The following is a 22,470-nucleotide window of genomic DNA, read 5'->3' as shown; positions in this document are numbered from 1 at the left end:
AATAACCACATCTCTCTGGGCAGGACAGGATGTCACCTTTGGGGTATTGTGTTTAGTTTTAGGTACACACTTAGGCATATTGAAGAATTGCACTGTCTAGAAGGCACAGATAAGCTGGGTAAAGTACAAGAAATCAAGTTATTCAAAGAATGATTGAAAGAACTGGGGCATTTCTTAGTTGATGGGAGGATGGCTCAGCGGCAGCACAGTAGCCATCTTCAAACACATGAAGGGCTGTTGCATGAAAGGGAAACTAGTCTTCGTTTATGTTACTCCAAACAGAAGCTTTAAGTTCAGCAGAAGACAAGAACATTCACTCCAGATTCTTTCTTAATGTTGGGAAGAACCTCCTAACATCCAGAGCTTTCTAACCAGAGCAGTCCAACAACACGACAGGACAGTGTTGAGAAATCAACACTTTAATGGTAGAATGGAAAAATCCTGTTGGGGGTTGATGGTCAAAAAGCCAATGTATAATTATCCAGTCCTCATGTTCTCTTTTGGGAATGTGTAGGGGAGGAATAACCGCTTTCATTATTTAACTACCAATTATTTTCTCAAGCCCGGGATGTGACTACTGTTTTTGACCTGAATTTTTGTCCCTTTGTGGAAAGAGAAGAAAATCTGTATGGGAATACAGATCTAACCCTAAAAAATGAGAGTTAATGGAGAAAAAGAAGACTGGAATCTGGATCCTCAATCAAGAATACATGGCGGGCTTCCCTGGTGGTGCAGTGGTTGAGAATCTGCCTGCCAATGCAGGGGACAAGGATTCGAGCCCTGGTCTGGGAAGATCCCACATGCTGCGGAGCAGCTGGGCCCGTGAGCCACAACTACTGAGCCTGCGCGTCTGGAGCTTGTGCTCCGCAACAAGAGAGGCCGCGACAGTGAGAGGCCTGCGCGCTGCGATGAAGAGTGGCCTCCGCTCGCCGCAACTAGAGAAAGCCCTCGCACAGAAACGAAGACCCAGCACAGCCAAAAATAAATAAATTAATAAATTAATTAAAAAAAAAACAAAAACAAAAAACTGAGCTAAAACTCAAGCCCTCTTTAAAAAAAAAAAAAAAGAACACATTGCAAATCTGGAAGTTGTACCAGTCAACACGCTAGATACTATGATTTAGCTGAACTCAAATGCACAGTCTGTCTTTTTTTTTCTGGTACTTATTGTTGCCTTATGCATTTTCTTGGTAACCTGGTAAATATTTCTTTTTGTGAAACAAAGTGAAAAACAACACCCTTAAAAAAAAAAAATGTGACCTTATTTGGACATAGGGATTTTGCAGATGTAATTAGTTAAGGATCTCAAGATGAAAACATCCTGGATTTAGGGTGGTCCCTAAATCCAATGATTGGTGTCCTTACAAGAAGAAGAGGAGACATACACAGAATCACAAGGAAGAAGGCCATGCGAAGATGGAGGCAGAAGCTGAATAATGAAACTACAAGTCAAGGAATGTCAAAGATTGCTGGTTCCACAGAAGCTAGAAAGAAGCAAGAAAGTCTTCTTCCCTAGAGCCCCGAGAGAGCATGCCCTTCCCAACACCTTGATTTCAGGCTTCCAGAACTATGAGAGAATAAATGTGTATTGTTTTAAGCCATCTAGTTTGTGGTAATTTGTTATGGCAGCCCTAGGAAACTAATATACCTTTCAATAAGGAAAAAAATAATAATTAGAAGCTCTAAAACTAATTAGAAAATGTCCAAATATGAAATGAACTAAATGTGGCAAGATTTTTGAGCAACTGGTGGAGTGACAGAAAATAGGAAGTATTTGTATGGTTGTTAAGAGCAGTTTATTTCAGATGGCCCAGGGATTGTTAACAGTGGGTCTTTTTTTCTCCTTTTCCATTTTTAAAATTACATTTGGACCTTTAAGAAACATACCATCAGTTATACCACTATTCAGTAAAAATCTATTCTAGTTTTTGGAACGCATATGTGTCACAAACTATCTTGCTTCTAGTCTCTAAGAACAGTGGATCTTAAGGAAAAAATGTACTCCTGGCACAGTATTTAGCTCTACATGGAGGCTACATCTGGGCGATGGGCCTGGGATTAGGGCAGAGGACTGTTCCTTTTGATTATTAGCATTTATATTTCTTACAAACATGAATGGCTTTGACAAAAATACCAAAAGAAAAGATTAGGTGAGTCATTATACAGGGCCTTATAAAGACTAGGCAAGGAAATTTAGAATTGATTAAGGTCTGAGAATGGCACTGGCAATGGTGGTAAAGAAATAGATTTAGACACAATAGGAAAAGTCTAGAAGACTAAATGTCTGGATAGAAGATAATGGAGATAAGTAAAGAGGAGAACAAAGTTTTATGGCCTGGGTGACTATAATGGATGAAATTATGCAAACCGCCCCCCCCCCCCCCCCGCCCGAACTCCCAGCATACCTCAGAGTGTGACTGCATCAGGAGATAAAACCTCTAAAGATGTAATTAAGGTTAAATGAGGTCATTAGGGTGAGCACTAATCCAATATGACTGGTGTCCTTATAAAAAGAGGGAGAGACAAAAAAAAGAAAAAAAAAAGAGAGGGAGAGACATGAGGGATGTGTGTGGATAGAGAAAAGATCATATGAAGACACAGCAAGAAGGCAGCCATCAATAAGCCAAGGAGAGAGGCCTAAACTTGTCAATGCCTTAATCTTGGACTCCTAGCCTCCAGAGCTGTAAAAAAATAAATTTCTGCTGTTTGAGCCAACTTAAATTTCTTTTGTTTCTACCAAACAACAGCAGTTACTAAGAAAATGACCGTGCCATGACCACAGGCAGGAAAATGGAAAAAGGAGCCAGTTTGAGAAGGGATATACGTTCAAATTGCAGTACCAGTGCAATATCCAAGAGTAAATAGCAAGAAGCAGTGGGGGACTACAATTTAAGTGAGAAAGTAGCACAGGCCTTTGTTAGCACAGAGGTAATGGCTGTAGGGAAGATGATGTGACCTTGAGTGAAAGAATAAAGAGCGTAGGGAGCAAAGGACCGGGGAAAGGGAATATACCGTGAAGGGGTGGCGTGAGGAATCAAAGGCAATAAAAAGAGAAGAAACTGCTAGCAAATAGAACGGAAGTCAAGGAAGAGAGCATTTGAGGGTAGCAGTAATTGTTTTCTAAAAATGCAATAGAGAGGTCAAGAAAATGAAGAACCGGAGAAGAATAATGGATTTAGCTAAAAAGAGGTCATTGTTGTAATCAGTAAAAGATACCAAGCAGTAGTAATACCCAATAACTAATAGGAGCTTAAGCATGTATAAGAATAAAGAATTAGGGGGCTTCCCTGGTGGCGCAGTGGTTGAGAATCTGCCTGCCAATGCAGGGGACACGGGTTTGAGCCCTGGTCTGGGAGGATCCCACATGCCGCAGAGCAGATGGGCCCGTGAGCCACAGTTACTGAGCCTGCGCGTCTGGAGCCTGTGCTCCGCAATAAGAGGCCGTGACAGTGAGAGGCCTGCGCACCGCTATGAAGAGTGGCCCCCGCTTGCCACAGCTAGAGAAAACCCTCGCACAGAAACGAAGACCCAGCACAACCAAAAATTAATTAATTAATTAATTAATTAATTAAAAAAAAAAAAAACAGAAATTTATTATAAAAAAAAAAAAAAAAGAATAAAGAATTAAAGGCTGTTTGAAGCAGTTTATGTAACCCAAGTGTGTGACCTCAAGAAGCTCCTTCTGAATCATTTTCCATTATTGCATTGCCATTTCCAGTGTTCTGGAATTCTATGCCACAAGCTAAAGGTCACTTATGTAATCCGAAGCTGGGAAGATTCTCTGCTAGGAAGATTTTTAGTACAAAGTCAACTCTTCTCTGCTGCAAGTGAAATACCTAAACGTCTGCAAAGGCAAATGGTTAAAAGCTTTGGAGGGGAATATTTTGCTAAGCAAGATTAATCATGACCTCCTTGTACTATAGGCCTGAAGACAGAAATGAAAGTTGCAAGGAAAGATATGAGTCACTCTGCAACTCGGTAGCTGGCCTTCATTCAGCAAAGTCATCAGATCTCAGGCTCCTTCCCTCTGCTCTGCCAGCCCTTATTCTTGTTGATTCATGAACACAAGATGGCTCCCACAGCTCCTAACATCATAGGCACATTCAAAGGCAGAAAACAAAGGGTGGTCAGGGTAAAAGGTTTTATCCTCCTGGGGCTACTCTTGTCAGGGGAAAAAACTATATTTCCCGGTGCCCTGCAGTAGATGTCCCCTCAAGTCTCATTGGCCTTAAAAACGGGTCATATACCAGTGTATAAAAAAAAAAAAATAATTGCCTGCCATTCCAGTAAACAACGAATGTTGCCTGTAATCAAGCCCTCAGCCACTGCAGTCACCCCAATGGTGCACCCTGAGGAGAATTCAGGATGGAGAAAAACAGGATACTGGCCCTAGATAGTTAAGATACACATCTAAGGAATAATTTCAATGAGTCCAGACTCTTGCATCTTCCCATACACAGACAAGCACTAAAATCACTAAGTTGAGATCTGTTTTTTTGTGATTAGCAGTAATCTTTTGATGTCTGATGACATGGGTTTTTTTTTTCTGGGCAGGGCTGTGGGGGGGGGGGGGTTGTTTCCCAATAAAAAGTCCTGTATACCCTGGTTCCTCCCTTCCCTCTTTTGGAACAGTTTCTCAGAGCTATCTGAGAGGCTGTCTCCTGGGCTATATAGTCTTCAGTAAGGTCCCCGATTAAAACATAACTTGAAACTTTTAGGTTGTACATTTTCCTTCAGTCAACTCCTGGCTACTCTTAGATGTAAGGGATGCTGACAAAAGGACAGAATACCCATGCCCAGCTTAGCCAATAGTGACTCATCCCATAGGGCTGGGTACATGCTCCAAACAAAAGCAGGGTACAGAAAACAGGGAAAAGGCAGGGCGATGGCTGTTGGGTAGGCAACAGTGCCTGTCAGAGTTAATTAAGCTCATATACATATATGTTTGGTCTTAACTGTGCATCACATTTTGTAAAACGTTTTCTGGATTGGTTGTTTTTTGTTTGTTTGTGGTGTTTTGTTTTGTTACTGTTTAAATCTTTCAATATTCAGACTGTATTTTCTTCTGTGGGTATGGGTGTGGGTTATAAGGAAATACATATTTGCATTTTTACCCCAGCAGTTACTTTTTTTAAAAAATTATTTTTTTATTGAAGTATAGCTGATTTACAATGTTATGTTAGTTTCAGGTGCACAGCAAAGTGATTCAGATATATATAGATATAGATATATATTCTTTTTCAGATTCTTTTCCCTTATAGGTTATTAGAAAATATTGAGTATAGTTCCCTCTTCTATACAGTAGGTCCTTGTTGGTTAACTACTTTATATATGGTAGTGTAAATATGTTAATCCCAAACTCCTAACGTAATGGTTCTTTATAAATGTAAATTTATGTAATACACTTAATCCTCTATTCCTTAGACAGGACCAATTGACCCCATACTATCAGCACTGATGAAATTATTACCACTTCTTCCTTCTTTCTGCTCTTTTTAGTATTTATCTTTACATTTTAAAACATACTTATTCTACTATACTTGATTTATCAAATCAAAAAAATTATCTATTTTTATTCCTGGCTATTAAATGATTGAATCAGCACAACTTAATGACTTCCCTCTTTTTGTCACTTTTCATCACCCAACTATTGTTCATTACAGTATATACTTCCTGTAGAGTCAGATGGGAATTGGGATGAATGTAGGCACTGGGGACTTCTAGTGACATATGAGGGAGATTTTCTTGCTTGGGAGATGGGTAAGATAGCTTTTCACTTTGATAATGGAACTAGATATATGGCCTAGTCATGAAACAAGCACAAGCTTCTGCCCCAAGGTAAAGATATAAAAGTAAAGAAAGCTTGTAATCAATACTTTGTGGAACTGTATACAGATGATCTCCAACTTACGATGGTTTGACTTATGATGGTTTGACTTATTTTTCAACTTCACAATGGTGTGAAAGTGATATGCATTCAGTGAAAGCCGTCTTTCAAATTTTGAATTTTGATCTTTTCCTGGGCAAGTGATAAACAGTATGATACTTTCTTGTGATGCTGGGCAGCGGCCGGCGAGCCGCGGTTCCCAGTCAGCCACTCAAGCACGAGGGTAAACAATTCTGTTTCTCACTTTCAGTACAGTATTCAATAAATAACATGAGCTATCCAACACTTTATTATGAACTAGGCTTTGTGTTAGATGATTTTGCCCAACTGTAGGCTAATGTAAGTGTCTGAGCATGTTTAAGGTGGGCCATGCTAAGCTATGAGGTTCTGTAAGTTGGGTGTATTAAATGCATTTTTGACTTACGATATGTTCAGCTTACGATGGGTTCATCAGGACGTAGCACCATTGTAAGTGGAAGAAGACCAGTATCAAGGCAAGTCTAGTGGTCGAGAGATAAACGGTTTTTCTTCAGCATCCATCACAGGAGTTAAATCTATGAGAAGGTAGGGTTCCCCTCATGTCCTTGATTTTCTTCTGAATGTCATTAGTAGTTCTGGACCTAATGCCATCCAACCCCAGATAGCAGTGTAAAATGGGGCAGTGACCTTTGTCTCAAGATTAGAATGTAGGTTTGGTTTCACCCTGCTTGTTCATGCAGCTCTTGCAAACTCTGACCTTCTAGGCTCTTCCTAGACCACTCATATCATGTCTCCTATTCCTGTCTCCTAATTCCTCGGCTGACTTCCTAAAATGGGACCCTTCTATCAGATCACCAGGACCTGCCCGACCTCTTCAGCCATATATTAGCTCTTCCAGTACTTGACATCTTACCTTCCTATTAGTGTCTGCCAGGCCCCTCCTAGCTAGCCATGCTCCTTGTCCTGTCCTCACCAGGCCAAGCCTGTCGTATGGCTGCTTAAATCCCAGAGTGGCAGTTAGTTGGAAAGTCAAATGAGAACACTGCTCTGAAAACCAAGAGGGAGGTGTGTGCGTATGGCGGAAGTTGTCTATAATAGAAGTGACAAACTTTTTTTCTAAAGGGCCAGTATATATGCTAGATTTTATCGTCTCTGTCACAACTACTCAGCTCTGCCTTTATAACAGAAAAGCAGCCATAGAGATATTGGTGTGTTCTAATAAAACTTTATTTACAGATGCTAAAAGTTGAATTTCATTTCATGTGTCATGAAATATTCTCCTTTTGGTCTTTTTTTCTTCAATTATTCAAAAGTGTAAAAACCAGTCTTAATTCATGGGCTTTAAAAAAAAGAACAACAACAGGCCAGACTGGGTCCATGGGCTACTGTCTGCCAGCTGCCTGGTCTGTAAGACTAAATGCCAAGAACTGTGGTGGGACCGGACACAGGTTCTTTGGGTTAGTTAGTTAGTTAGTTAGTTTATTTAATAAGAATGCATGTGATATCTTTAATGAGCTCTACAAAATTACTTATTAAAAGAGCTCTGTCTCCTGGGTTTTTAGATCTTACCAACTGCCCTGATTTCAGAAATATCTGAATATCAGAAAAAAATGGAAAAAGAAGATATATATGGACATCTGATTCCTTGCAGTTCTTTATTTTTCCTTCCAAATTAACCAGAAATGCAGGAGAAGCTGGCAGACAATAACTTTCTTTTGTTCAAATGGCCTCATCCAACTTATTTTGGTCTCAAGAAAGACTATTTCTGGGTATTCTAATATCCCCCAAATTAGAGAACTGTTCTTAGTCTGATTGTGCTTTATAGGTTACTTGTTTAGAACTGATAGTCTGAGCTGAATTTTTAAACATAGATTTTACTTAGAAAAGTCCAAAATATTAATTAACAAGCTTTTTATGTATAATTTTCATGATTACAGTAATCATCTGGATAATATTGAGCAAGCCATTATCCTTACATCCTTACACCCATTGTTATAAATATCATCACGTGCTAGGCTTTTTAAAAAATCATAACCTTTTTCTTTTAGAATAATTTTATATTTACAGAAGAGTCACAAAGACTCCTTTTACTCTTTTATTTACAGAGTTCCCATATTACTCTCAGCCAGTTTCCACCAATGTTAACATTTTATGTTACTGTATTGCAGCTGCCAAAATAAGAAACCAACATTGGTATAATACACTACTATTAACTAAACTCTAGACTTTGTTTTCACCTGTGCTAGTCTTTTGACATAAAATCAGAGTAAGTTGTTTACAACTGGGCTACCATTTTATAATAAAGCAGGCATAAAAATTAGTAATTAATTTAGTCTCTAGTTAGATTAAAAGTAGATTACAATCACAGGATATGTCTTTTTAACTATTCTTTCTCCTCTCCTTAAGTATTTTAGTAAATTCATAAGAAAGAAGCCACGTCAAGATTATTTTATTATTAAAAAATTCTGATTGGGGTCCTTTAGATATTTGAGAGTATTTAATATGTAATATGGAACGGAAAATAAAAAGGGCAACTGTTTTATTTTTAAAAGCCAACAAAGTCTAAAACCAGTGCATTTGTGACTTCCTAATAACATCATCTGTTTTACTTCTGTTAAATCTGTAGCTGCTACAGTTTTACCATATTTGGTAAATAAAAGAAAACCCAAAACGGAACTATCTTGCTTTAAACTAGTTCCTTTTTTTAAAACTTTTTTTCCCAATAGTAAAAATATATGCTTATTAATGCCCATCTTACACACTAATTTATCTTCTGCATTTTGTTGATTTAAACATCCAATTTTCTTATTCCATTTAAACACACACACACACACACAACTTACTAAAGGACTCAGCTTGTCTCCTTCCTTGTTCTTTACCTGACACATCAGCACTGTGTACTGGTTCATTTTCTCTCCTAATCTCAAGGTCCACTTTACCTCAGTTTAGGCTTAATTCTCAGCACGGGTGTTGTCTCCTTAATAGCAATGAACTCCTGAATGGAAGATTTACCTATCATTCAGGTAGCACAGGGACTTGCTTTTCTCTTTTGTTTATGGATTAGCAATCCATTCCCTAATACTTAAAGGATTAGATGCAGTCCTTTCAAGCGAAACAGATTGATTAACCCTGTGAAGCACTAAGACCTGAGATCAAGGTGCACTGTGTGTATTTGGGGTTACCATGTGTACTGTTAGTGGGGTTTGCAATTGTCCACTTTATGTGTGGAGATGGGGGAGACAGGTCTTTACCATGGATAGATGACATCCCACAACTTTATAATTGAGAAAGATGATATTCTGCCTTATTTGCCATCAAATCTTTTCCCTAAGCCTCTAACATGCAAAACCATTTTTGCTTTTTACCTACATTCCTTCCTCTGAATAGCTTCGGGGTATGGTTTTTCAGTCAACACCCAAAGGCCAGAACATTCTCTTGAGTTCTCCCACACAAAGCAGATTTTCTCCATCTTCTTACTGATGCCTGATATTCCTTTAATAAGCGACAAAATGTTTTAGTGCTTAACTGAAGACAAAGGATGGAGCTGAGTCATTTAGAATGCCCGGTTCAAGGGGCAAGCAGCAAGCAGAGTTGGTGAAGGGTCCTGAGCAGGGACAATTAAAAGCTCAGGAGGAAAGGGAAGAAATAGAAGGAGCAAAAGTGTCACGAAGAATTGCAAATTGTTCAGTTAAAAAAAACTATATGCAGAGAGATCAAAAACATGGCTGTTAAATCTGGGTAGGGGGCATAGAAGCTTTCACAGTACTAGTCTTTCTATTTTCATGTATAGTTGAAATTTTTCAAAATAAAAAGAGCGTGAGAAATCTGTGGACAGGTCATATATGTGTGTTTGAAAGATTTCTTTCAAAAATATTGGGAGGTATTCAAATACAATGTGAACATAAAATTACAACTGAAAAGTTTTGATTAAATGTTCATAGTCATACCTAATGGAATGCAGATCATAGTGAGATATGGACTTACTGAATTGTACACTTGAATTATTTTTCCAGGTACCTTGGCATTTATTTTAACTAAGGGAAAAAGGGTACAACGTCTTCATGCAATACATATTTGGTTCTTTAAATAACAATTGTGACAAATAGCGGAAAGAATTAAGGAATGCTGCACTTGATACCCATTCAAACGCCAACGTTTTGGGTGTTGATAGTTAAAGAAATGTCTCAAACACTTTTTGAAATATTGAATACTACAGTAGCCAATACTAGAGCATGCCTTTGGTGGGCATAGAAATGCAGTTTAGAAAAGGAAAAAAAAAAAATCATACAGCAACTACTCCATTTCTTTAAAATCACCGAGCAAGGAAAGCAACATTGAACTACACATACTAATTTTGCACAACTTGTATATAGTACCTTGGCTTCGATCCAGAGCAAAAGCTAAGACTCTCCCCTATTTTGGGTGAACAAGTGAATGGTAAACTTAGATGACTTTTCCCTCTGGATTTTACCTGGGAGTAACCTTTTAAATTTTTTATCTGAAAGAAGGCAGGTTTGGCACTTTTATACTTATATCACCACCGCTGACATTTCTTGGATCACAGGAAGATTCTTTTTTTTTTTTTTTTTTTTACATCTGATACATACAGTACAGCTTGGAGCTCCTGCTATGCTAGGCTCAGAGATCTTCAGCTTATTTTGTGCATCAATTTATGTAATAATCTCATTCATATTGGTCTCTAATATCATTACTCCCATCACCATTTCTATTCCTTGTCTACATGGAAAATTAAAACCAGTTCACAGACACTTTCAAAAACACTTATCTAAAGTTTCCAAAATACTTGAATTAGATCTAAAATGCCAAGTTCACTCTCTGAAGAATCCACATGGAAGACAAAATATAATGGTATATAATGTCTATAAGTCAGTTTGTCATTAGATCCTACAATTAATAATCCTCCTTCTAGGAAATTACAAACATTTTCATCTCTCTTAGGTACCAAATGGAAAGTCTCCCTGATGATTTGCTGTTGCGTATCTTTACTGTAGGGCTGGTAGAACTTGGAAAGTTCCCATGTGTATGATTAGGCCACCCAAGATGGCTGTTCTTTCGCTCTCTGTACATTCCCTGCTCCACCAGCGCCTGCTTCACCTACACCCTACTCACGTGACTGACCTTCCTACATACTTGCGCTGGCACCAGCTAGTGATTGTTCTTATCTTAGATCAGAACATCTACACCTTGATAGCTTATCAAAGGGGCAATGAGAGGTATGTCCCTCTGCTAGTTTCCCCGGTAACTGGTAAGCCAACCCTAAGTCAATTCCCCCTGTAACTGGTAACCTCTCCCTTCCCCCGGGAATGAAGACTACTGCCATGTCCTGCCCCCCGTCTGCCACACACAGTTGGGGTGTCACTCCAGCACCGTGTGAGATCCCCCTACCCATTAACCACTGATGTCTCTGTCGCTGACTCTCGGCTCTTTCTCAAGGATGGGCAAGTACAGGGCTTGTAGGTCTGCAGGGTGCAGCCCAGCACCATGGGTGCTGAAAATGAGGATCGCCTTTATCACGCCTGGGCTGAGCAGGGCTGGTCCGGCGGATGCTGAGAGCCAGGGGCTGAGGCAGGCTAGAGAACCTCTCCTGGGGACTGTGCTGGCCATTCTTTCCCCTATTTGAATTTTTTAGTTACCTTTTTGTTTGTTTGTTGTTGCTATGGGCTTTTCTTGTTTGTTTACTTTTTTTTTTTTTTTTTTTTTGCCTCACCACACAGCTTGCATTTTAGTTCCTGGACCAGGGATCGAACCCCAGCCCCCAGCAGTGAAAGTGCAGAGTCCTAACCACTGGACCACCAGGGAATTCCCATTTGTTTACTTATTTTGAACATTTTCATACAAACAGGAGTGGGGATAATAAATGGGTAGAGAATGGAAAAAAGTGGATATAATGAAACACCACCTACTTTCAACAATTATCAACATTTTCCCAGTCTCGGTCCATGTATTCCTCACACTCTATTTTTTATTTATCTGGAGTATTTTAAAGTAAATCTAGATATCTGTGGGGAGGAGGGGGGTGGGGAGGTGGGAGGGAGGTCCAAGAGGGAGGGGATATAGGTATACATATAGCTGATCCACTTCACTGTACAGCAGAAACTAACACAATATTCTGGAGCAATTATACTCCAATAAAAATAAATAAATAAAAATTAAAAAAATAAATCTAGATAGACATCATATCATCTCACGTATAAGTGTTTTGAGGATATCTCTAAAGATAAGGACTTTTTCTTTTTTTTAACCTGCCAACAGTGTCATCATCACACCCAACAGAATTTATAACGAATCCTTATAGCATATAATATTTTAAAGTATTAAGAGTCTCCAATAATTCTTAAAATAATTTTGGTTGACTTTTGTGATATTCTTAATTGGCCTTCTGAAAACTTAACTAACACAATATTGAGGAAATAAATATTTATCTTCCTATATACTGAATGTTTGTACCCCCCCCCAAATTCATATGTTGAAACCTAACCCCCAACATGATGATATTTGGAGGTGGGGGCCTTTGGGAGGTGATTAAGTCATGAGGGTGGAGCCCTCATTAATGGGATTAGTGCCCTTATAAAAGAAATTTTAAAAAAAGAGACCCTAGAGGTTAATATCCAAAATATATAAACAGCTCATACAACTTAAAGTTAAAAAAAAAAACAAAAAACCAATTAAAAAATGGGCCGAAGACCTGAATAGACATTTCTCCAAAGAAGACATACAGATGGCCAACAGGCACATGAAAAGATGCTCAACCTCACTAATCATCAGAGAAGTGCAAATCTAAACCACAATGTGATATCACCTCACACCTGTCAGAATGGCTACCATCAAAAAGACCAAAAATAACAAATGTTGGCAAGGATGTGGAGAAAAGGGAACCCTCGTACACTGTTGGTAGGAATGTACACTGGTACAGCAAGTATGGAAAACAGTATGGAGGTTCCTCAAAAAAAAAAAATAGAACTACCATATTACTCAGTAATTCCACTCTTGGGTATTTATCCAAAAAAAACAAAAACACTAATTCAAAAAGATACGTGCACTCCAATGTTAACAGCAGCATTATCTACAATTGCCAAGATATGGAAGCAAACTAAGTGTCCATGAACAGATGAATGGATAAAGAAGAAGTGGTATATATACACAATGGAATACTACTCAGCCATAAAAAAGAATGAAATGTTGTCATTTGCAGCAACATGGATGAATTTGGAGGGCATTATACTAAGTGAAGTAAGTCAGAGCAAGACAAATACTGTATGATACCACTTATATGTGGAATTAAAAAAATAAACTAACAGTGAATACAACAAAATAGAAACAGACTCACAGACACAGAGAACAAGCGAGTGGTTACCAGTGAGGAGATGAAGGGGGGGAGGGGCAAGATAGAGGTAAGGGATTAAGAGGTACAAACTACTATGTATAAAATAAATAAGCTAAAAGGATATATAGTACAACAGAGGGAATATAGCCAATATTTTATAATAACTATAAATGGACTATAACCTTTAAAAATTGTGAATCACTATGTTGTACACCTGAAACTTACATAATATTGTACATCAACTATACCTCACTTTTTTTTAAAAAAGAGAGAGAGACCCTAGAGGGCTCCCTTGCCCCTTCTACCATGTGAGGACACACATGAACAAGGAAGCTGGTTCTCACCAGATACAGAATCTGCCAGCTGATTGGGCTTGATCTTGGGCTTCCCAGCCTCCAGAACTGTAGGAAATAAATTTCTATTGTTTATAAACCACCCAGTCTATGGCATTTTGTTATAGCAGCCTGAAGGGACTGAGATCATACTTATGCAATGGCCTTTAAGAAACTGAAGTTCAATAGGAAAAACTATCTGTGATAAAAGATAAATAACAACATCGGTGCCCAGAAAAAATAAAGAAATAAGGGTAAATGCTAAGTAAAACCTCAAAAAACGTTTGGCATGACAGTATTGCCGAAAGTATGGGAAAACAAGTATTCTCAGCTTATTCGAGAGAGTGTAAATTGGCTAGTGTACCAGTCCGATGGCATGTTAAGAGGGTAACTGAAGGAAGATTAACGAAAAGATTATTTATAGAGATGTAAGGGTTGAGGGAACGTATCAGGGTTGGCGAAGCACCCAAGGACAGGCAGCTGCAGGAGGTGGCTGCCACCAGGCCTGAACCGGCAAGGGGAGGGAGCTTTTACTGAAGCGTGGAGGGAGCGGTGGCCACTGGGGAGGAGTTGCCAAACAGGCTTCTGGAAAAGGAACGCAGCCACTGCCAAACAAGCCTGGAGCTCCCTTCTCCCGCCCTTCCATCTGGTGCTAGTGTTTCTCACAGGGAACCTGACTGGAAGTTGGTGGGCAAAGACACTGGCTGATAAGAGTTTTCATGGAGGTCAGCCTCCTGGGGTACTAAGCAGAGTGGTGAAAGGCAGTGTATATTTAGAGGACAAAGAGACTATCCAACACAGAAACAAGTTGACATTATCTATCAATTTTAAATAAACACCCTTGGATCTACCCATTCAACTTCTAAGAATTCACCCTACAGAGAAACTCAAATGTAAATAAAGTTGGAAAATTAAAAATAGGAGCATTTTATATTTGTTGAGAGCTTACTATGCACTAAGGCACCAAGCAAGGCACTTTACATTTAATCCTCACAAGAACCCTATGAGTTTGGCACTATTATTATCACCATTTTACACTTGAGGAAATTAAGGCTGGTGAAGCTAAGACATGGTCACAGAGTAAATAAGTGACAGCACTGGGATTTAAATCCAGTCAATCTGACTCCAGCATCTGAGCTATAAGAAAACCCACAGCAGCATTGTTTGTAAAAACAGAAGACTGCATATAAACATAAATGACCCTGATTTGGGGACAGGGTAAACAAATTATGGTACCTCTACACAATGGAATACTATGAAGCTTAAAAAAGAATGGAGTAAATCTACGTGTGCTGATATGAGAAGGTCTCCAAGATACACAGTATATATAAGGCAAAAAGCAAGCTACAGAATATTGTAGTCTTATGTATCCATTTGTACATAATGAAAGGTACACAAGAAACTCTGAGCAATGGTTTATCTCTGGGGAGAAGGTCTGGTAATCAAGGAAGAATGTTTCAGTGTATATCTATTATTTTCTACAAATTTATTTATTTTATTTATTTATTTTTGGCTGCATTGGGTCTTCGTTGCTGTGCATGGGATTTCTCTAGCTGCGGCGAGTGGGGGCTACTCTTCATTGCGGTGCATGGGCTTCTCATTGCAGTGGCTTCTCTTGTTGCAGAGCATGGGCTGTAGGCGCGCGGGCTTCAGTAGTTGTGTCACGTGGGCTCAGTAGTTATGGCTCGCAGGCTCCAGAGCACAGGCTCAGTAGTTGTGGCACACAGACTTAGCTGCTCCATGGCATGTGGGATCTTCCCGGACCAGGGCTCGAACCCATGTCCCCTGCATTGGCAAGCAGATTCTTAACCACTGCGCCACCGGGGAAGCCCCCAGTGTATATCTTTTAGTCCTGTTTTAATAGATACATTTTAAAATTTATTTATTTATTTTTGGCTGCATTGGGTCTTTGTTACTGCGCACAGGCTTTTCTCTAGTTGTGGCGAGAGGGGGCTACTCTTCGTTGAGGTGTGTGGGCTTCTCATTGCAGTGGCTTCTCTTGTTGCAGAGCACGGGCTCCAGGCGCACAAGCTTCAGTAGCTGTGGTACACGGGCTCAATACTGGTAGCTCACGGGCTCTAGAGCGCAGGCCCAGTAGTTGTGGCACATGGGCTTAGTTGCTCCGTGGCATGTGGGATCCTCCTGGACCAGGGCTCAAACCCATGTCCCCCGCAATGGCAGGCAGATTCACAACGACTGCACCACCAGGGAAGTCCTAGTCCTGTTTTAATATTTAATATTTATTTTTCAATAAATACACGCAATTAAATAAAAGCCACACACAAATACATGCAAACATAGTTTGTAAAGTGCCCAGAACAGAACAATAACAGCTAACATGTATAGAGTGCTATTCTGTTTTACATGTATTATCTTTGAATATTCAAAAGAACTCTATTAAGTGTGCTTTATCCTTACCCTCATTTTTTAAATGGAGGATCAAGGACACAAAGAGATTAAATAATTTGCCCAAGGTCACCCAATGTAGCAGAGCTAGTACTTGAACACTGACAATCTAGTTCTAGAGCCAGTGCTCATAACTCCCTCTCAGTAAATGATTATTGTGTTTCTGATAATTTGGCCAAAAGCAATATGAGCTTTTTCAACAGTTAGAGTGTAGAGATGGTTCACTTTAACCCATAATCAATCAAACTTTCTACGTTTTTATTTGTTTTGTGTTGTTTTATGAGTTGTTACCAAGCCTGGTCTCCTCCTTCCTATATTTGCACAATTTTTTTTTTAACCTAAAAACATCTCTTTACATTTTTTCTAGATAAAATGTCAACCTGTTGATTTGGGATTGAGATTCCAGCTGTGAAGATAGTTGGGAATCTTTAGCTAAGCCATTGTGTTAACTATCCCTCCTAGTTAGGGATAATCGTTAAACCTTGTAAGCACACTTTCTGTGCCAACATGTAAATTACTGACATTAAAGAGAAAACCACAGGCGCAAAATGGCATCACTTGTGTTAAAGCCCATGATACCAAAGAGGTAATTTGTCTGGGCCCTCTCCATTCTCCGACTCCGCCCCAGAGGAAAGAAAGGTAGTCTGCATGATAAAGACCCTTGGTACCACAGCCCACTCCCCACCCAACCCTAAGAAGAAGTCCTTGTCCCAAATAACCCATTCTTTTCTTTTGCTAATGACTTTCTTGCTCCACCATCCTTTCAATAAAAGCCTTCTATTTTGTACCACTCTTCCAAGTGTGCTTCTACTTGCTAATGGGATGCTGCTGGATTCATGAATCGCTTAATAAAGCCTATTAGATCTTCAAATGTTTTGGTTGAATTTTATTTTTTAACACTGAGAAAGGTGCCAAATAAGACAGTGATGAGTAAAACCCTTGTAAGATGCCACCCAGACAAGTTGACTCTGATATATTAACTCATCAACACTGTTTGGATGGTTCAAACTGCTGATTCGTCTGTCAACATTTCTTCATCTTGTTCCCAAGGACAATATGATAGATTCTGCTCATCATTTTGCTGTAATTTCTGTTTTATTCAACCAATCTGCCACCACAACTGTACCCCACCATGCCCCCTTTTAAAAATAGACTGGATTGAAAAGATTTGTTTACAGACACATAATAGGACTTCTATCATCATTTCATTCTTACATAAGTCTTTGCAAATTATTTGTATAGTGGTGTTTATTCATGATTTTACCAAAAATTTAAATTTCAAATTTACTGAAATTGAGTTGGAGGGGGCTGTTGGAGGGCCCTCCTGAGTACCAAAGCCTTTTCATGTTCCCTGTGTCTTGTTTGTAGGAAAAAAAGCCTTCAGCTACACCTTCCCTGAGTTCCAAAGGGCAGATTCAAGCAGTTACTAAGTAAGGGAATGCAGGAACAAAGGAAAAGCAGTGAAGAAACAATAATGCAGTGATAAAACGGAGTCCTAGTTCCTCCTCAAGGGACATACATAACAATCTGACACACATCTTTGAGTTGTTCTACAGGAACTAAGGCCCCCACCTAGGGAGGGGATGGTAACTACTTACTGAGATCCCAGACTGGTTGGAACCAGAAGGCTGATGACTGAGATTCCTGGAGCACCACCCTGTCACCTTACCATCAACCAATCAGAAGAAAGTCATACACCCTGCAGCCAGCACCCCAAATGTTGCCTTTAAAAACTTCCCTGAAAACCATCAAGGAGTTTGGGTCTTCTGAGCACAAGCCACCCGTTCTCCTTCCTTGGCCCTGCAATAAACCAATCTCTGCTCCAAACTCCAACCATTCTCTGCTCCAAACTCTGACATTTCGGTTTGTTTGGCCTCACTGTGCATCGGGCACATGAACTTGGGTTTGACATTACCAGTCCCTGGTTTGAGAATTAAATTTTTTCCTCTTTTTGTGAAAATTTGAGATTTTTCCCCCAGTTTTTTTTTTGTTTCTCCGTACGCGTCCTACGATTTCTCAAAGAGTAATTACAGTGACGCAGCGCACAGGTACCAATTCCTACAGTGTCCCAGGAATGCATTTTGTCTAGTTCCAGACACTTAAATTCATTTAAAACATCTGCATTATCTGATGCTCTTACACACTCTTTTACTGTTTCCATTTTTTTCTTTGTTAAAACTTTGCAGATTACTAAACCTTGCTTTACAGAAAAGAAGAAGAAAAGCAATTGGTTATTTTCCTTGCTTATTGTTATCTCTTAGCATTTATGCTTACTCCATCAAAGCAGCAAAGAATACTGCTTTTTCTGTTTCTTTTTCAATTCAAATGTACCTTTAAAAGCCCCTTCCCGGGCTTCCCTGGTGGCGCAGTGGTTGAGAATCTGCCTGCCAATGCAGGGGACACGGGTTCGAGCCCTGGTCTGGGAAGATCCCACATGCCACGGAGCAATTAGGCCCGTGAGCCACAATTACTGAGCCTGCGCGTCTGGAGCCTGTGCTCCGCAACAAGAGAGGCCGCGATAATGAGAGGCCTGCGCACCGCGATGAAGAGTGGCCCCCACTTGCCACAACTAGAGAAAGCCCTCGCACAGAAACGAAGACCCAACACAGCCATAAATAAATAAATAAATAAAAATTAAAAAAAAAAAAAAAAGCCCCTTCCCTCAGGATGGGGTGAGGGGACTGGAGAAAGTCCTTTTCGCACCTCCAACTTTGTTCGCCTCCTAGAGGAGGCTGCTACTGATCTGGAGTCATAAATAGTGAACAGGATGCTTCTGCCAGAGGGAGAGGTCATTAGAGTTGGCTTTTCCCTCTAGCTTAGTTGGTGCCTTCAGTCATTTGCTCTTTTTCTCTCCTCTATTTACATAAACCCTCAGGCATTCTCAGTTCCTGCTTGGAAGAAAGATTTCTGTCCTGAGCCTCAATTGTGTCCTGCAGCTGAGTTTACCAGAGAGCCCTGCAGAGGCAGTTATAGGAACCCACTAAGAATGAAGGGGTACCTGGTGTAGTATCCTATATGTTGTGTCTTGCATGGCTCCCTCGAGAACCATGAAGCAGAGATGGCTTGGCTGAGGCAGGGTTTGATCAGTCTTACGTCCTCAGCCCAGGGCCTGCTTCCTAAATGTATACCTGAGCAGTCACTCAGAAGGGCCCTTTGCTCGGTTTACTGCTCTGCTGTCGCCATCTTAAAACTACTCATAATTTTTTAACAAGGGGACTTGCATTTTCATTTTGCACTGGGTCCCCCAAATACGCAGCTGGTCCTGACCCAGGCTAATCACTACCTGCACTCAAACCCACCATAACTTCTAACCAAAACCTTCAGCTTCTTAAGGGGGAGGATATAACTTTCAGTTTGTTCTAGGTTTTAGCTTTTCAAACACTGTTCATGTAGGCTTTTGCTAATGTTGCATTCATTTTGAGGAATGTACTCCGTCTTTCACCTTTTATATAAATCTTTAAAAATGCTCAACTCCTAGGAAAACTCTTTGTACTCACAATGGTTCTTCAGATGGCTCTCTTCTCTCTTCATTCTCACTGAGATTATTCACAATTTAGACTGGAGCTTGTGTTTCTACTTTTCTTAAACACTTTTGGAGTCCTAAATCATGGGGTATATTTTCTTCTTTTCATTGAATTGTTTTTCAGTCCATTTTCCAAAAATCTGTTTCATATCTAACCTATAAATTCCCCGAAGAAAAAAAGATGTATTGAGCAAATCAATAACACAAATAAGACATCATATAACTTCCCCTAATTCTCCTTTCATCTAAGGGCACCTGCCTTAGCTCTTTTCATAAGCCTATTTAGTTGTACCTTGCTTGCCCACTTGTCCATTTTCTTTCTCACTCATGTCGATGAAAAATTAATCAGTCGATCTAAGAAAGAAATGGGAAATTTTATTCCAGCCAAATTTGAGGATTATTACCTGGGAAGAGCATCTCAGAAAGCTATGAGAACTGTTCTACCTGTCAGAAGTCAAGGCACAGTTATATAAGTTTTTTGAGACAGAGGGCTGTACATCAAATGACATATTATTGACAGTTTACATAATCCAGATCTAAGCGGCATCGTGTGGGTCATGTGACCTCTTACAAGACCAAGAAAGAATGCTGTCTTTTAAGGAGTATCTTGTTGATGCTGGGAGAATGTTGCCCTTTACAGTTGAGCAATGGGGGAGGTTTGGTTGATGCATAATGCAGATACACCATGCACACTGAGGGGAGAGAGGAGGCCAAAGGGCAGAGATTTTTTGCTTAAATTTCTCGTCTTGCAATAAAAATATAACTTTTATTTCACACAGGTAGAAAGAAAATGAGTCTTTCACACACCCCTTTCAAAATGATTACCAAGTCTCTTGCAAGAAAATAGCCTTAGAACAGTAGAAGTAACTTCATTATCTCTAACAGATTGCTTGTGATTTCTTTTCAGTTCAAGAATGTGTCAACTATCTAGAGCAAAGTTCACCAAAGTATGGTCCTCAGGCCAATTTGGGCCCATGGCCTATTTTTGTCCTTCCTGAGAACTATGAATGGTTTTTATGTTTTTTAAGGGTTGTAAAAACAAACAGCATGCAATAGGGAAAGCCTAAAATATTTACTATCTGGCCCTTCACAGAAAAAAAGTTTCCCAGCCCTTGGTTTAGAGAACAGTAACAATCTGCCTTCCCTCCCCACTGAGGTCGTAATAGAAAAAATGACTCCAAGCTTTAGCAAAAGGAACTTGTGGTCTCCAACCTCCTCTGGGTCCTTCATCCTGTATTTCCTTTCAGTTCTGTCTCACTCTTCACAGCAGTTATTTCAAACTATTTCTCCTGTGCTGAAGAGCATTCTACTGAGCTCTATAAGGGCAAGCCCTTAGACCTTTCTGAGGAAAGCAGTCCCAGGCAAAGCATTTTCCTCGTAAAACGTTTGTGGTTTGCGCCATTTGCGAGAAGCCAGTGCTGCTGCCCGGCCAGGGGTCAAAAGTAGGGGGGTAAAGGCAGAGCCTCTCCTCCCGCCCCCGTCCCCCTCCTCCGAGACGGTAGAGTGGAACTCTTCCCAATAGGGACGCTCGTTACAGTGAATACTGGCACACCCACCCAATCAAACACTCTCTTAGTGAGGACAAATGCTTATGTGAACTCAGATTATCCGTCCAATTATCTGAGGCCTGTTGTTCATCCCGGTTTTAGAAGTCCTGGGGCCCAGAGTGACTGGTCAGCTGCTGAGGTGGTCTCCTATGCTATTTCTGGATCCTGCCCCTCCGTGCAACATAATCCCACCCCCTTCTGTGCCTCTTCCAATCTGCGCGAGCCTTACTAGTGCACTTTCTGCTACAATCACCACCCACGTCAGCTTCCCCTTATCTCACAGATGGCGTTGCTCCTGCCGCCTTGCTAAACCTCCTTTGGCTTTCCTTCTACCACGAGGGCAGAATGTCTCAGTGGCCTACCAAGGGGGAGGGGGAGGTGCGGTCGCCCAGGTGCAGGCCATGAGGCATGTGTTGTCTGTAGCTATTTAAAAACAAAACCGCTTAGTTGGTCTGCTTTTAACCATCCCCAAACATTGGCAATGCTAAACAATGTCAGATAAAATACTCCTTGCTGGAAAAAGTCTTTTGCTAGTCAGTTCTAAACAATTAACGCACTTATTGTTGAGTTTGCAAAATATACGTATAAGCTTGAAATGAACACATTTTTATTACTCCTTCTTTAATAAACATTATATTGTAGCTGGAAAGTAGTTCAGAGAACTCCCAGCCACAGAGTGGGCGTCCAATACACCCAGCCTCAGCCACAGACAGTGGGTTTGGAGAGTCCTGTTTCTAGTGGAATCACTGGAGTTCCCTTTGGGTACAGTTCCTGCCTCTAGTCCGTGGGGTATTACAGTTTTGCTTCTAAACACTAGATTCAAAATAAATGATGGCACGTTGATTGTAGAGGTGGAGAAACAGATCTTGAGTTACTTCAATTCTGTCACTGTATATTTGACCATTTGGGATTTTTATGTGTTTAAAACATAAGACAACGAACAGTGCAAACTGAAAAGTGTGGTATTTTTGTTTGGTAAGTACAAATTTTAGTTCATACTTGAAATATTTTACTGAATTTGAGTAAACTCTTTAAAATTGACATTTCTTCTTTTTAAATTAATTGTTTAAAACTGGAGAATGACTAAAGAACATATCCACATCAGTGGTACAATTCAGTATTCTTCCTAAATTGTACCCTTTGCATGCAATACAAAAGTATTAATGCATTACTTTCCCCCTTTTGTACTGTAATATTTTTAATTAAAAATTTTTTTTACTCACATATGTACAAAGTTCAATAAGAGAAAATTTTTACTTTCTGCATTTACTTTCTGGCCATTTAATTATTTGTTTCATTTCATGATTCCTGAAAATAATGTGTTAAAAACGACCCACTCTCTGGGCTTCCCTGGTGGCGCAGTGGTTGAGAGTCTGCCTGCCAATACAGGGGACGCAGGTTCACGCCCTGGTCTGGGAAGATCCCACATGCCGCGGAGCGACTAGGCCCGT

General features: G+C 40.0%; 1 pseudogene across 1 annotated transcript; it reads right to left on the bottom strand.

The window, feature by feature from the left end:
• Positions 1-7,891: 7,891 nt before the first annotated feature.
• Positions 7,892-10,904, bottom strand: LOC309607655 (AP-3 complex subunit sigma-1 pseudogene; annotated as a pseudogene). The gene has a single exon. The product of its transcript is annotated as an AP-3 complex subunit sigma-1 pseudogene (transcript).
• Positions 10,905-22,470: the final 11,566 nt, after the last annotated feature.

Source organism: Balaenoptera borealis (genome assembly GCF_965194805.1).
Source record: "Balaenoptera borealis genome assembly, chromosome: 12".
Lineage (NCBI taxonomy): Eukaryota > Metazoa > Chordata > Mammalia > Artiodactyla > Balaenopteridae > Balaenoptera > Balaenoptera borealis.
The sequence above is the reverse complement of the archived record's forward strand: the minus strand, read 5'-3'. Positions and strand labels throughout refer to the sequence as shown.